Source organism: Triticum dicoccoides, chromosome 3A (assembly GCF_002162155.2).
Source record: "Triticum dicoccoides isolate Atlit2015 ecotype Zavitan chromosome 3A, WEW_v2.0, whole genome shotgun sequence".
Lineage (NCBI taxonomy): Eukaryota > Viridiplantae > Streptophyta > Magnoliopsida > Poales > Poaceae > Triticum > Triticum dicoccoides.
In genome coordinates, this window is record NC_041384.1 from 122,207,796 (window position 1) to 122,225,068 (window position 17,273).

Genomic DNA, 17,273 nt, shown 5'->3' on the forward strand with positions numbered 1-17,273 from the left:
GTCCTCCACATACTGGTCAACTGTCCGTCCTCCTTGGCGCAAGTTGTGAAACTCACGCTTCTTCATGGCCATAGCTCCTGCTAAAACATGGGCAGTACGAAAAGCCTGCTGAAATTGGTCCCATGTGACAGTGTCGACTGGGAAAGTGGCTGTGAAATTCTCCCACCATGATGCTGTGGGTCCTTCTAACTGATGTGCGGCAAACTTCACCTTCTCCGCATCTGTGCATCCTGCTGTGGTCAACTCCCTAGCTGTCTTGCAGAGCCAATCATCTGCTACTATCGGCTCGGTGCTACTGGAAAACACCGGCGGATTCAGCCTAGGAAAATGGGTTAAGTGATCAACAGGTGGTGGTGGTGGTGGTGGTGGGTTGTTGTTGTTGTTCCCCTGATTCTGATTCTGGACTAGCAACTGCATCAATGTGTTCTGCTACTGGATCAACTGGGTGAGCTCCAGTGGAAAGGCAAATCCGGGGTCACATCTCGGAGGCATGTGAGGGTTTAGAAAAGATGAGATGTAAGAATAGAGGGGGTCTAAAGAGAAAACACTATCCATATGCACATGTGGCAAAAACAAACAATTCACTTCATTCAATCAAACAAGGGCATACAATCGATCTATCTATCGCAAAAGTGCTCGGACTTCTATATTTACATGGTGGACTACTACTACTGATGAGGTGGTCTACTAGAAATATTCTTCGGTTGCAGACTCCATGATATGTGCTCCAGCTTCATCAACATAGTCATCATCGCTACTATCTGGTTCCGAGTCGGTGCCGTCGATGATGATGTAGTCTTCCAGGCTAATCTCCTTGGGTTCTTCGTCTTCATCTACTGGTGTAGGGCCTCCCATAAATATTCCAATCTTCTTGATCAGGTCGTCATTCTTCTCCACCAATACTTCAATTTCCTCTTCATAATCTTCACGTGTAGCCTTGAGTTCTTCCTCCAGTTCCTTGATTCTAGTCTTAGCCTTCTTCAGATCTATCATGTCGGCGCACATCTGGTTCTCCTGTCGTCGAATGTGCTGGTTTAACTCCTGGATAAAAGCTGCGATTGATATATCCTTCCTGGTGCTGATCATCTCCCAGTGTTCATCTCGGCGCCCACAAATCTGGTAGATAGTATCCTTGAGATCCTTGCGGTAGACTTCTCCAATGCGTCCCATGGCGATGTGAGCTGCCATGCTCTTTCCTAGACTCCAAAAGAAAACTCTATGGGCTCAGTGACTGGCATGAACGTCCTTCCTGGAACTTGAACTTGAATCATCCAGCGCTCTTCTTCAGGTAAAGTGGCGTTGTAGGTTCCTGTGAAGCTTGGTACTCCTATATTCAGGTATCTAGTGACTTCAAGTGACGTCCAAAGGGTGTATCTTCATCCGGTTGCGTGAATTTGTTCCTTGCATCCGCCATCCTAAATGAGTAGAAAAGATGAGGAGTTAGAAAGAGAAGAGGTTGAATAGTGATCTAGGTCTTTAGCTTAGTGGTCGTGTCCTACAGTCAGCGTGTGCTCTGATACCATCTCTGTACCGACCAGACCTCAAACAGTCTGATCTCTGTGCTCCGGTATCATCCCTGGATCAGTAATGCTGACACCACACAGTACTCCGAGGATTTATAGCAGAATAGCAATCACACACTTATTACATCGAGTGTCTCAAAAGAGAACTTATTACAATAAATATGGCTTAAGGCCATCTAATAACGATAACAGCAGAAGGCTTGAAAGATAAGTGAGTCCATCAACTCCAACGGCATCACTGAGTATAGAACCATGACCTAAAACTCCTTAATCGTCGTCTCAAAAGTCTGCAACATTAACATTGCAGCCCGAAACGGGTCAGCACATGGAATATGCTGGCAATGTAACACATAGAGAGTAATGGAATGAAACAGCTATACTATTTGCAGATTTGGCTGGTGGAAAGCTCTATGGTTACAGTTTTGCGTAAAGCCAATTTTCCCCTACTTCAAAGGAATAAAATTTATTTAACTATCATGGTAGTTGTTATTGAGAATGGTTGACAGCATCCTCAATCCCAATTAAGAATCATCATTAAACATAACCCAACAAAATTAATTTAGAGTAACATGTTGAGATTCACATGATAATCTAGGTACTAGATACTCAAGATGTCCATAACCGGGGACACGGATAACCATGATTAGTTTATTACACTCTTCAGAGGTTTGCGCACTTTTCCCCACAAGACTCGATCTCCTCCGTTGGATTTCTCGCACTACATGGTGTTTGAGAAATGGATGACCGAGACATTGTCTTTCAAAAGTGCTAGGACCTTACGATGGGGTAGACCGTACCACCTACATGCCCTACATCTGCTAGTCTACCACTGTAAGAGTTCGCACGACTTAGTCAACTATGCTAGAGCCCATAATAGCTTGTGGCTGCACACGGAAGTTTCTAGTAAGAATAGTCTCATGATCCCTTTGAGCCTGGGTGGCGGTCCAAAAGAAAACAGGCAAGTCCTAGAATACCCAGGTGCCTCAATCCACCCAGATGTGTGTTTAAGTTGCCACCTTAGATAAACCATTAATTAACAAAACTCACATCTGTCATGGATATCACTCACCCAATCCACGTCTACTAGCATAGCGTGGCATAATAAGCAAACGTAGAAGTAACTCCCAAAGGTTTGATAATAAACAGGTACTAGGTACTACCTCAACTACTTCCCATCCCACAATTTAATTAGATCCTAATCATGCAATGTGTGAGGATTGATCTAATGCAATAAAACTGGGTAGTAGAAAAGGTATGATCCAAGTGTTACTTGCCTTGCTGATGATCCGAGAAACCTAGCGATTCGAAGTAACATGCGGTGCACTCTGGGTATTCTATCGCAAACAAACAAACAAGCATACAATAAGAACTCATCTAATGCACAGGTAAAACTCAAATAAGAGATCTAACCAGAAGGTTCAACTTAAGAACTCCGGTTGGCAAAAAGAATCAAATCGAACGAAGCAATGAAAGTCAAACGGCGAAAGAAAACAACTTAGTTCTACTAATCTGGATCTAGGGCAAATTTTACAATTGCAAAATCTTGTTTAAGTTGGTTAAACAGATAGAGGGTTTCGAGACGAAACTCCAGGCGCTTGAATCGCCTGATTCCGATAAACGAGCGAAAAGTTATACTAAAACAAAAATCGGATCAGGAATCGCGATCAGAAAAATCGCGGATTTAATCCGAGAAAAAGAAAAAATACGACGAACGCTCGCTAAATTAAATAAACCGGAAAACCGATCTATTTAAAAAACCGAAACTAAAAAAACCGATAGAAAAACCAAACGGTTTTTCGAAAAAAAACCGGTGCGAAAAACGAGGCGGCGGCGGACCTCGACGAGCGTGCGGCGGCGGCGGCGCCCGGCGGCGACGGTGGCGAGAGCGGCGGCGGCGGCGGGAGCGGCGGCGGCGGCGGGAGCGGCTAGGGTTTCGGGGTTGGGCGCTGGCTCTCCCGGCTGGGCCTCTCCCCCAGCTTTTAAAGCCTGCCCGGGCCGGTGTCCAGGTCGGACACGGCCCGTAGGTCGGCGCGTTTTTTTTAAATAATTACGCGCAGAAGAAAAATAAAAAGAAATACTAAAGGGACTCCAAAAATTCCCAAATAAATTTTCACGGGCTTCTAAAATCAAGCCGCACAAGGTGAACATTTATTTGGGACCTAAATGCAATTTTGAAAAATGCACATTTTTCCTAAATTCAAATAAAACATCGAAAAACTCCGAAATAAAATCTTATTTGATTTTATTATTAAATCCTCAATATTTCTTTATTTTGGGAAAGTCATTTTATTCCCTCTCCCATATTTTTGTAATAGAAATAATTGATGATAAAATAAATAAAATCAAATGATCCTATTCTCAAAATTTGAGAAAACTGAAATATGAAAATAACGAAATCCCCAACTCTCTCCGTGGGTCATTGAGTTGCGTAGAATTTCTAGGATCAACCAAAATGCAAAATAAAATATGGTATGCAATGATGATCTAATGTATAACATTCCAAATTGAAAATTTGGGATGTTACAGCAAAATAAGTTTCCACATATTACCGTGGAGAGAATAATATTTACACAAATCTAATCTGCTGACGTATTCCGTAGCGTGACACACCACGGGCAAGCCTTTATCCGAGTTGTTTCAGTATCCCACCTCAGCGCATTATGCGAGGCGGTTTTCTTGGCACGTCTTGTCAAAGCAGAGATCGTGTCCCCTTATTCCGGAATTCTCATCAATACGGGCGTGGGTAACCCAACCGCTCCTTTGATTACGGCGCTTGGAGATAGGCGAGTTTTACCAGGCTGGTGGGGACATGTAGTTGCGTCCACCCATATAAGGTGATAAAGATCCACCTTTTCAACCACGCCTTCTTACTCCTTCGCCTATCCATTCTTGCGCACTCGAGCTCCAGCGCCCAAGTCCGCACTACCACCTCAACCTTCTCCAGTCATGTCCGGAGCGGGAGGCAAGTGGATGGTCCCCTCCGTCACGGAGGGACACATCAAAAAGCTGAGGAAGGCCGGATATCTAGCTAACGACATCGCGCACCGGCTTCCCGAAAAGGGGCAGCTCATCCCCACTCCTAGGCCCCATGAGAGGGTGGTATTCCTCCCCCATTTCCTCCGCAGACTGGGCTTCCCTCTGCATCCATTTGTTCGGGGGCTCATGTTCTACTACGGCCTAGATTTCCACGATCTGGCCCCGAACTTCGTCCTCAACATCTCGGCGTTTATCGTCGTGTGTGAGGCGTTCCTCCCCATCCGCCCCCATTTCGGCCTATGGCTTAAGACTTTCAACGTCAAGCCAAAGGTGGTGCGTGGCAGCGAGGCGGAGTGCGGCGGTGCCATGGTTGGCAAGATGGCCAATGTCCTGTGGTTTGAGGGCTCCTTTGAGGAGACCCTGAAGGGGTGGCAATCAGGGTGGTCTTACGTCACCGAGCCGCGCGACACCGAATGGGTCGCACCCCCTGAGTTTCGATCCGGCCCCCCTACGCGGCTCACCTCCTGGAAGGAGACATGCATGTCTTGGGGTAAAAAAGGAGAGCTGACCGGACTCCAAACCTGCATCCAAACCCTAGTGGACAAGAAGCTCAAGCTTGTCAACGTAGTCCAGGTTATGCTCATCCGCCTGATCCTCCCGTGTCAACGACGGGCCTTCAACATGTGGGAGTTCGACCTGGCGCAGCATCGAACTCTAAACAGGCTCTTCGACACGACATACGAAGATGCCTGGAGGATGCTTTTCAAGGGCGCCGAGGCTCCCACATCCGCTGCCGAGGATCACGGATTCAGTACTCAGCATCACGCTCATGCGGTAAGCTGTCTTTGTCCTTTTACAGGGTATCAGTTTTTCATAGTTTGACTCTATGCGGGATCTGAGTTCCCTTATCTTTGATAGGATTCGGAGGTGACGTCCGGACAGATCAACTGTCCGGCTCCTTTGCCCGAAGGCCCAGCGGACGCTCGCTTGGCGAAGCTGCTGGTTCCGGTGCCCTATGTGGTGCCGGAGAAGAAGGCCATGAAAAGGGCCACGGGGACTCGAAAGAGTGCCCGGCGCCAAGAGGTGTCGGATTCGTCATCCGACGGTCCCGAAGCGCCTTCCTCTCGTGAAGATGAGGAGGAAGAAGGACAGACCTCTCCCCCTCCAGCGGGAGGAGAGAAGAAAAGGAAGGCCGCCCTCTCTGAGGAGGCCGGAGGGTCCAAGAAGGGGAAAACCCTTCCTCCGGACTACTCCAACGACGCCGACGACGGTGAAGAGGAGTGGCAGCCCAGGGCCAAGCCCCTGGCAAAATCGTAAGTATCCGGATACCGGAGTAATGCATAGTATTTGTTTATTGCGTAGCTTTCCCTTATGTTGAATATGCTTATGTAGCCCACCCAAAGACCAGCTCGACGCATCATCGAGCGGCTCACTGGACTCGTCGGAGGTGAACTCGCTTCCGACGGCTTCCTCCCCTGCCCTATGGACGACACCGAGGTGTTGTCCCAACAGGTTCCAAGCAGGGAGGAGGTGGCCCCGGAGGCGCCGCAAGGCGACCTCGCGGACTCCAGGAGTAAAGGGAATGAAACCCCCCAGGGCTCCAAGTCCGGATTTAGGACGGACACCGCTCCGGAACCTTCAAGGGTTCCGGAGTCCGGCAGGGGACCTCCTTCCAAGAGGAGCAAGTCCACCGTGCCGGCGACCCCCGTCCATACGGAGGCGCCGGACAATATGTTGGAGGCGCTCCAAGGCGCTTCCATCGACGAGGAGCACCGCGCTATTATGAGTGCGGTGGTCCAGAAGGTTCAGTCCGCCAAGAGCGGACTGAATGAAGCTTGTACTAGCCTTTTGACAGGCTTTGAGGTAAGTAAATAATGTGTAAACAATATTACCGCATAGACAGTAGCCCCTGATGCTCTATTGGGCGTTCGGGAAGAAAAGCCGAATAGAGGATCAAAAAATTCGCAGGAGTCTAACAAAAGGAGTCAATATGCGTGTGCAGGCTTCTCTGCTGGCGTCTGCCGTACTCACTGCGGAAGTGGACACGCTGAAGCAGAGCCTCGAGAAGTCCGAGCAAGAGCTCGGGCGTGCCAAGAAGCAGCTCGAGGAGAAGGAAGGTAAGAAATACCTTGGTTGAATATGTATATAAAAAGGTGCAATTTAAAGAAATGACAGGATTAACATGGCTATTGTAGGGGCCACATCTGAGGTGGCGACCCTTAAGCAAGCGTTGCTCGAGGCCGAGAAGAGTGCGGCCGCGGAGCGCACCAAGCGGGAGAGGTATGAGGCCGAGGTTGGCAAGGTGCGGCAAGAGTTCCAGGTTGTCATGAAGAAACATGAGAGTTTGGAGCTTGACTCGAAGACGCGAGCGTTCGAGCTCACGGCGGCTATTGAAAATGCCAAGTCTACCAAGGTCGAATCCCAGAAGACCCTTCAGGAGTTGGATGAGGTGAAGAAAATAGCGGCGGGCAAGGCATTCTTTATGCAAAGTAAACACATAAACATGAGTTACTTGATACTTACCCGAATCCGGAGCTCTCCAGGGGCATTTGCAGATCTTCCCCGGAGTGTATCCGATGCCGCCGCATTCTATCGAGCCGATGAGGGCAGCTCGACGGAGAAGGTGTTCTGGTCTCAGTATGCTGAGGCCGGACACCCCGTGCCCTTGAGCGACCAGCTGAAGCAACTGGTCGAGCTCCACAAGGTGGCTGAACAGGCCATGAAGGGCCTCCTAGTTCGGTTGTGGCCTAGAGAAGCTCTGCTTTGGAGCTATTTTGGGCTGGTGTGGCGGCTGGTGGAGGCCTGTCCAAGGCTCGAAGTTATCAAGTGCTCTGTCTGTATTGAAGGTGCCCGTAGGGCCTTTGCCCGTGCTAAGGTGCACTGGGGCAGGCTGGATGCCGAGAAGCTTGTGAAGGACGGGCCGCCAGCGGGGAAGGAGCATCGCAAGCCCGAAAATTATTATAAGGATGTCCTGAAGGGTGCCCGCCTGGTGGCGGATGAATGTACTAGGGATGTAATTTTTAAGTAAAACTCGCTCGTTTTTGTCATGTGCGCTGAAAACTTGGTCATATGCGCTGAGCAATGCTGCTTAAATTTAAAATATTACCTTCTGTGCGGCTGTTTATCAATACTGAGAGATGGCGAGTCGTCAGCTTCTGCCCCCTTGCCACTAGTGCTGGGGTGTTCGGGGATAAATCTGGGCGCTCTTTTTCCCATGTTTGGGTCCTTCGAGGGAGGCACTCAGCCCGACGAACGAGGCAATCGGACTATAATGCGTGAACACTCTCACTTAGACATAGAATTCTATAATTTTAAATTTCGGCGAAGCCCCTAGTATTCAGAAGACCGAGTTCGGGGTGCTATCCACGCCTTGGCCAGTCAGAGCCGACTCGTCGCCCTAAGCGGCATAAGTCTTTAGGGACTCGAAAAAACCTCTCGAACAGCGACCAGCTCTCGCTTCATCATGACAGTCAGTTTTAGCTTTCTCCACTGAGGTGCTCAGCCCAGCTCAACTGGGGCACAATCGCAGTGGTTCTCCTAGTGCTAGTGGGATGGTCTCTTCGATCAAAGGTGATCGGACAGGAGGACCATGGGTTGAACTTTGGGGCGACTGGCTCTACCGCGTATACGTCCCTTAACGCGCGCTTCCGCTCCCTTTATGGGATGTGGGTGGCATATATCATGTTCACCGTCCGCACTTGTGGGGGAAAACCCTTTTGTCCATTGTTGTTCGGTGGCCGGGGCTCCTCGTCGTCATCGCTATGCAGCCCCTTGTCTTCATTGTCGGCGCTTAACTTGCCTGCCTGCTTGAACACCCAACAATCCCTGTTGGTGTGATTGGCCGGCTTTTCGGGGGTGCCATGTATTTGGCACTAGCGGTCGAGTATTCGGTCCAATCTGGACGGGCCCCTAGGATTCCTTTTGAATGGCTTTTTCCGCTGATAGGATTTAGAGCCTCTGAATCCGGCATTAACTGCCGTATCCTCAGCATTGTCGCCGTTAATGCGGCGCTTCTGCTTGTTGCGATGTGACCTGCCACTAATGTCCCTGGTGTCCGAACCACCAAGGTTCTTGGTCATATTGTTGCTACGAGCAAGCCAGCTGTCTTCTCTCACGCAAAAGTGGGTCATGAGTGTCGTGAGTGCTGCCATAGATTTCGGCTTTTCCTGTCCAAGGTGCCGGGCCAGCCACTCGTCATGGATATTGTGCTTGAAGGCTGCTAGGGCCTCAGCGTCCGGACAGTCAACTATTTGATTTTTCTTTGTTAGGAACCGTGTCCAGAATTGGCTGGCCAATTCCTCTGGCTGCTGAATTACGTGACTTAGGTCATCGGTGTCTGGGGGTCGCACATAAGTGCCCTGGAAATTGTCGAGGAATGCGGCTTCCAGGTCCTCCCAACAACTGATTGATCCTGTTTGCAAGCTGTTGAGCCAATGCCGAGCTGGTCCTTTAAGCTTGAGTGGGAGGTATTTGATGGCGTGAAAATCGTCGCCGCGGGCCATGTGGATATGAAGGAGATAATCCTCGATCCATACCGCAGGGTCTGTTGTGCCATCATATGATTCGATGTTTACGGGCTTGAAACCCTTGGGGATTTGATGATCCATTATTTCGTCTGTAAAGCACAGTGGGTGTGCGGCGCCTTTGTACTGGGCGATATCATGACGTAGCTCCAATGAGTTTTGTCTACTATGTTCGGCCCTGCCAAATTTGTGTCCGGCGTGACGGTTACCGTCTCGAGCCGTGGGGTGCCCACGCGATCCGTAGATCGATCATGTTTGCCTTGCCTTGTCCTCCAGCATGTCTCGTAAGTCCGGCGCATATTCCCGTGTCTTGGTACGGGGTGCGGCTTGAGTGGAGGGCCGGGAGGCCTCTCTGTCGCAGCCATGAGGTGGCCGTTCGGCCGCATCGAGTGCTTCCTCCTCTAATTGGGGTAGCAACCTGTGCCTTGGGTAACTCTTGGAGGGGCGTTCGAGTTTATTCTCTTTGGCCGCAAGGACTTCGGTCCATCTGTCAACCAGCAAATCTTGATCAGCTCGGAGTTGTTGCTGTTTTTTCTTGAGGCTTCTTGCCGTGGCCATAAGCCTGCGTTGGAAACGCTTTTTCTCGACGGGATCCTCTGGCATGACGAATTCGTCATCGTCGAGGCTTGCCTTGTCTTCGGAGGGAGGCATATAATTATCGTTCTCGACCTCTCTGTCTGCCGCTCTCTCATGAGGGATAGTTTCTCCATCCTCTTGTGCTAAACCTTGCTGGAGGGGGGTTTCTTCGGCACTCTCCGGAGTATTATTATCTCCTGTGCTGGAATCACCGTTTTTGTGTTGGCGGGATTTTGAGCGGCGCCGCTGATGCCGGCGCTTGGGCTGTTTCTTGGAGGGGTCATCCTCCGCTGTTCCATCGCCCTCTCCCTTTTTTGGGGTGTCCACCATGTATATGTCATATGATGAGGTGGCTTTCCAGGGCCTAGTAGGCACTGGTTCTTCATCATCTCCTTCATCGGCGTCCATACCATCGATGTCTTTGGAGTCGAAGTCGAGCATGTCGGTTAAGTCGTCGACAGTGGCTACAAAGTGGGTGGTGGGTGGGTTTTGAATTTCTTCATCGTCCGTACCCCAACCTTGCTGACCGTAGTCCGACCAGGGCTCTCCTGATAAAGAGAGAGACTTCAGTGACTTCAGGATATCGCCGAAAGGCGAGTGCTGAAAGACGTCCGCGGCCGTGAACTCCATGATCGGTGCCCAATCGGATTCGATCGGCAGGGGCGCGGAGGGTTTGGAGTTCGGAGAAGAATCCGGCTCCATGGATTCACGAGTCTCGCAGAGTACGGGGTTGGTGTTCGGCTCAACCGCCATTGGGATCACAGCCCCCGAGGTGGCGTCCAACCACCCATCCTCGATCGGCGCGGTTGGCTCTGAACTAAGGGTCAGAGCCAATGCGGGTGCGGCCTCCAGGGCACTGTTCGGCGGCAGAGCTAGATCATGCTTGTCGTGATAGTGCGGCGCGCTCGGCGGTGGTTCGAGTCCGTCAAAGATCAAGTCCTCGCGGATGTCAGCCGTGTAGTTTAAATTTCCGAATCTGACCTGACGGCCAGGGGCGTAGCTTTCGATCTGCTCTAGATGGCCAAGTGAATTGGCCCGCAGTGCGAAGCCGCCAAAGACGAAGATCTGTCCGGGAAGGAAGGTCTCACCCTGGACTGCATCGCCATTGATGATCGTAGGAGCCATCGGGCCTGACGGCGACGACACAGAGGAACTCTCAATGAAAGCACCAATGTCGGTGTCAAAACCGGCGGATCTCGGGTAGGGGGTCCCGAACTGTGCGTCTAGGCCGGATGGTAACAGGAGGCAAGGAACATGAAGTTTTACCCAGGTTCGGGCCCTCTCGATGGAGGTAAAACCCTACATCCTGCTTGATTAATATTGATGATATGGGTAGTACAAGAGTAGATCTACCGCGAGATCAGAGAGGCTAAACCCTAGAAGCTAGCGTATGGTATGATTGTTGATGTGTATGTTGTCCTACGGACTAAAACCCTCCGGTTTATATAGACACCGGATAGGGTTAGGGTTACATAGAGTCGGTAGGGTTAGGGTTACATAGAGTCGGTTACAATGGTAGGAGATCTTCATATCCGTATCGCCAAGCTTGCCTTCCACGCCAAGGAAATTCCCTTCCAGACACGGGACGGAGTCTTCAATCTTGTATCTTCATAGTCCAGGAGTCCGGCTTGAAGGTATAGTTCGACTATCCGAACACCCCCTAATCCAGGACTCCCCCACCAGGGTTCAAAAATGCTTGCCTTCAAGGTGTGGAGAGGTGAGGTGCTCTCCAAAACTTTTGAAAGTTTTCTTCTCCCTCTCCAAATTCCTATTTTAAATAAATTTAAATTAACACAAACTTTAAAAACAGTACAAAAAGGTTGTTTGGAAAATTTTGAAATAAATATGAAAAAAACTAGAACAAATTTGAGGAACAACAGAAAAAGAATCAAGTCATTTGGACTTATATTTAAAAAGATAAGCCCAGTCAAAGTTCTGTTTTTTAAATAAAAAAGGAAAACGGGTCTCCTGGAATACGTCTTCTGTGAGTGGTCGCGTACTTACCCGAAATACGCTTCCACCAGAGGAAAACACATCGAATGGGTTGCGCCACTAGTGGCTTGGGTTGGCTTACCAACAGGTGGTCCCCACCTGTCAGGTTCATCTCCCCCCCCCCCCCGTGCGCGCCTCGACAGAGGCAGGGGCCGTTTCCAACGGCGATCCCCGGCGACACAAGCCACCTTTCGACGGGATCACGATATGGGGGTGATCGGGAGGAGGCACGGCATCCACCTGCAGTGGTTAGGGGCGCGGGGAAGCTTGAGGGTGAGAGCACCTTCCTCCATGGCGGAGTGGAAGCTTCGGGAGGGAGTGGAGCTTTGCACACCTCGACTCCCGGGCAAAATTGGATGCTGGAAAGGGTCCTCGGGGTCATGATGGAGCTAATGGTGGTGATAGGGCAGAGGGAGGGGCTCTGGTGTTGTCAGGATGAACAGAAGGGCGGCGGTGAGCGCCTCGGCCGGAGGTGAAGGAGATGGCCTCTGTGGGTCAATTTGATGCGCGGGATTGGTCTAAGGGAAATATACGGTGCTACCTGTGGCAGATAGAGCGAGGGGGGTTCGTTTTATAGGCGCCAGAGGTCAGTTCGTCGGCTGCCCGAGGATAAGCACGACGGCGGCGGCACTATTGCAGAGCAGGGGAGGTTGGGGCTGGCTGGCAGGGCTTGCAGAGGTAGGCGACGGGGTTGTGGATGAGCACGGTGGGCGAGGGTACTCGGGGATGCGCCAGGTGGCCCGTACGGCACCGAATCACTAGTATGCCTCTACTTGATTAGCTCATGAATCAATGATGGTTATGTTTCCTGACCATAGACATGAGTTGTCATTTGATTAACGGGATCACATCATTAGAGAATGATGTGATTGACTTGACCCATCCGTTAGCTTAGCACGATGATCATTTAGTTTGTTACTATTGCTTTCTCCATAACTTATACATGTTCCTATGACTATGAGATCATGCAACTCCCGAATACCGGAGGAACACTTAGTGTGCTATCAAACATCACAAAATAATTGGGTGACTATAAAGATGCTATACAGGTGTCTCCGATGGTGTTTGTTGAGTTGGCATAGATCGAGATTAGGATTTGTCACTCCGATTATCAGAGAGGTATCTCTGGGCCCTCTCGGTAATGCACATCACTATAAGCCTTGCAAGCAATGGGACTAATGAGTTAGTTGCGGGATGATGCATTACGGAACGAGTAAAGAGACTTGCCGGTAACAATATTGAACTAGGTATTGAGATACCGATGATCGAATCTCGGGCAAGTAACGTACCGATGACAAAGGGAACAACGTATATTGTTGTGCGGTTTGATCGATGAAGATCTTCGTAGAATATGTAGGAACTAATATGAGCATCCAGGTTCGGCTATTGGTTACTAACCGGAGATGAGTCTCGGTCATGTCTACATAGTTCTCGAACCCGTAGGGTCCGCACTCTTAACGTTCGGTGACGATCAGTATTATGAGTTTATGTGCTTTGATGTACCAAAGGTAGTTCGGAGTCCCGGATATGATCACGTACATGACGAGGAGTCTCAAAATGGTCGAGGCATAAAGATCGATATATTGGAAGCCTATGTTTGGACATTGGAATGGTTCCGGATGAGTCCGGGCATTCTCCGGAGTACCGGGAGGTTATCGGAACCCCCCGAGGAGTATATGGGCCTTAGTGGGCCTTAGTGGAATAGATGAGAGGAAGGGAAAAGGTGGGAGACACGTCCCCCTAGCCCAATCCGAATTGGGTGGGGGTCGCCCCCCCCCCTTTTCCTTCCCCCTCTCCTCCCCTTCCTTCTCGCCTACTCCTACTACTTGGAAGGGGGGAATCCTACTCCCATAGAGGGCCAGCCCTCCCCCCTCCTCCACTCCTTTATATATGGGGGAGGGGGCACCCCACAGACACACAAGTTGATCATTGATCCCTTAGCCGTGTGCGGTGCCCCCTCCACCATAATCAACCTTGGTCATATCGCCATAGTGCTTAGGCAAAGCCCTGCGCTGGTAGATTCATCATCACCGTCATCACGTCGTCGTGCTGACGAAGCTCTCCCTCGACACTCAGCTAGATCGAGAGTTCATGGGACGTCACCGAGCCAAATGTGTGCAGATCGCGGAGGTGCCATACTTTCGGTACTAGTACCGGTCGGATCGTGAAGACGTACGACTACATCAACCATGTTGTCCTAACGCTTCCGCTTACGGTATATGAGGGTACGTGGACAACACTCTTCCCCTCTCGTTGCTATGCATCACCATGATAGATCTTGCGTGTCCCTTTTTTGAAATTAATGCGTTACCCAACACATGCAACATTCCCCAGCAGTGGTATCAGAGTCGGGTCTATGCGTAGATGATATGCACGAGTGGAACACAAAGGAGTTGTGGGCGGTGAGGTTCATATTGCTTACCACCAATGTCTTATTTTGATTAAGCGGTATTGTGGGATGAAGCATGGACCAACCTTACATGTCCACGCACATGAGACCGGTTCCACCGACTGACATGGAACTTTTTTTGCATAAATGTGGTTGGCAGCTGTCTGTTTCTCCTACTTTAGTTGAATCTAATTTGACAACGGAGGTCCTTGTAGAAGGTTAAAAGGCAACTTGATAATCACTGTAGTGGTTTTGTGTAGGTAAGAACGGTTCTTGCTAGTTGCTCGTAGCAGCCACGTAAAACTTGCAACAACAAAGTAGATGATGTATAACTTTTTTGCAGGGTATGTTGTGATGTGATATGGTCAAGACGTGTTTTGATATTTGTTGATGTATGAAATGATCATGTTTTGTGATAAGTTCACGACTTGCATGTTGATGAGCACAACAACCGGCAGGAGCCTTAGAGTTGTCTTTAATTATTGTATGACCCGCGTGTCAATCACTTAAGTGCCATGTAATTGCTTTACTTTATAGCTATGTGTAGCAATAGTTGTAGAAGCAATAGTTGGTGAGATGGCCCCATCGTAACGATGGAGATCAAGGTGTCACGCTAGTGACGATGGAGATCATGCCGATGCTTTGGAGATGGAGATCAAAAGCACAAGATGATGATGGTCATATCATGTCACATATTTTAAATGCATGTGATGTTTATTCTTTATGCATCTTATTTTGCTTAGAATGATGATAGCATCATCAGATGATCCCTTTACTTAATTTCAAGATAAAAGTGTTCTCCCCGAGTATGCACCATTGCTACAGTTTGTCATTTTGAAGCATCTCGTGATGACTGGGTGTGATATACTCTAAGCTCACATACAATGGGTGTAAGCCAGTTTCGCACATGCAGAATACTTGGGTTAAACTTGACCCAACCGCAACTACAAAGAAAATCAAAAAAGTCAGCAGAGCGGTCACATATCCCAAGGGTGTCGGAGTTTTTTTAGGTATGTAATGATTGCAGATTCAATTCTCATGATATTCGCTGTGCTGAAAATGCTCCTTCGTAGCATGACCCAACCGCAACATGTCTCTCTCCAAGGCACCCTTATGTTATCTGTCAGACACCTAATATTTTCTGTTATAATTTGCACATTTTGTGTAATTGTTGTCTACAGGTGTGAGATTTGTTAAGATGGAGCACTGTTGTATATCAAACCAATGAGGATTTTGCTGTTTACCCTTATCTTGCTATATTAGCGCATTCGTGATAGTATGGACTGGGCATGAATCTTAAATTGTGCGCGTAGCCAACTTATGATGCAGTTTTACTCTATGTTTAGGAAGTGGTGATTATAAAAAAATGATCAAGTCCATGTATTATAACAAATAAATATTAAATGTCTATGATCCATCGCCCCCTGTGATTTGTATATTTGGAGCGTGAGAATATAGGAATAATTTCAAGTTTGCGGGCACTTTTCTACACATAATTTATCCATTTCCATTGAAACCGATTAAAATACCCAAAGTTTTCAAGTTTTTGCTATGGCACGTTCATACGTCTCCAACGTATCCATAATTTTTTATTGCTCCATGCTATTATATTATCTGTTTTGGATGTTAATGGGCTTTATTTTACAATTTTATACCATTTTGGGACTAACCTATTAACCGGAGGCCCAGCCCAAATTGTTGTTTTTTGCCTATTTCAGTGTTTCGCACAAAAGGAATATCAAACGAAGTCCAAACGGAATGAAACCTTCGGGTACATGATTTTCTCAACAAACGTGATCCAGGAGACTTGGAGTGGGCATCAAGAAACAACCGAGGAGGCCACAAGGCAGGGAGGCGCGCCTACCCCCTGGGCGCGCCCTCCACCGTCGTGGACCCCTTGTTGCTCCACCGACCTACTTCTTCCTCCTATATAAGTCCACATACCCCGCAAACATCCAGGAGCACCACGAAAACCTAATTCCACCGCCGCAACCTTTTGTACCTGAGAGATCCCATCTTGGGGCCTTTTCCGGAGCTCCGTCGGAGGGGCATTGATCATGGAGGGCCTCTACATCAACTCCATGGCCTCTCCGGTGATGTGTGAGTAGTTTACTCTAGACCTTCGGGTCCATAGCTAGTAGCTAGATGGCTTCTTCTCTCTCTTTGGATCTCAATACAAAGTTCTCCTCGACTCTCTTGGAGATCTATTCGATGTAATCTTCTTTTGCGGTGTGTTTGTCAAGATCCGATGAATTGTGGGTTTATGATCCAGATTATCTATGAACAATATTTGATTCTTCTCTGATTATTTTATGTATGATTGGTTTATCTTTGCAAGTCTCTTTGAATTATTAGTTTGGTTTGGCCTACTAGATTGATCTTTCTTGCAATGGGAGAAGTGCTTAGCTTTGGGTTCAATCTTGCGGTGCTCGACCCCAATGACAGCAGGGGAAACGACACGTATTGTATTGTTGCCATCGAGGATAAAAAGATGGAGTTTATATCATATTGCATGAGTTTATCCCTCTACATCATGTCATCTTACTTAAGGTGTTACTCTGTTCTTCTGAACTTAATACTCTAGATGCATGCTGGATTGCAGTCGATGTGTGGAGTAATAGTAGTAGAGGCAGAATCATTTCGATCTACTTGTCCCGGACGTGATACCTATATACATGATCATGCCTAGATATTCTCATAATTATTCCCTTTTCTATAAATTGCTCGACAGTAATTTGTTTACCCATTGTAATACTTATGCTATCTTGAGAGAAGCCACTAGTGAAACCTATGGCCCCCGGGTCTAGTTTCCATCATACAAGTTTCCAATCTATTTTATTTTGCAATCATTACTTTCAATCTATATCATAAAAAATACCAAAAATATTTATCTTATTATTATCATCTCTATCAGATCTCACTCTTGCCAGTGGTCGTGAAGGGATTGGCAACCCCTTTATTGCATTGGTTGCGAGGTTCTTATTTGTTTGTGTAGGTACGAGGTGACTCGCGCGTGGTCTCCTACTAGATTGATACCTTGGTTCTCAAAAACTGAGGGAAACACTTATGCTACTTTACTGCATCACCCTTTCCTCTTCAAGGGAAAACCAACGCAGTGATCAAGAGGTAGCAAGAAGGATTTCTGGCGCCGTTGCCGGGGAGATCTACGCCAAGTCAGGACATACCAAGTACCCATCACAACTCTTATCCTCCGCATTACATTATTTGCCATTTGCCTCTCGTTTTCCTCTCCCCCGCTTCACCCTTGTCGTTTTATTCGCCCTCTTTTCCTCT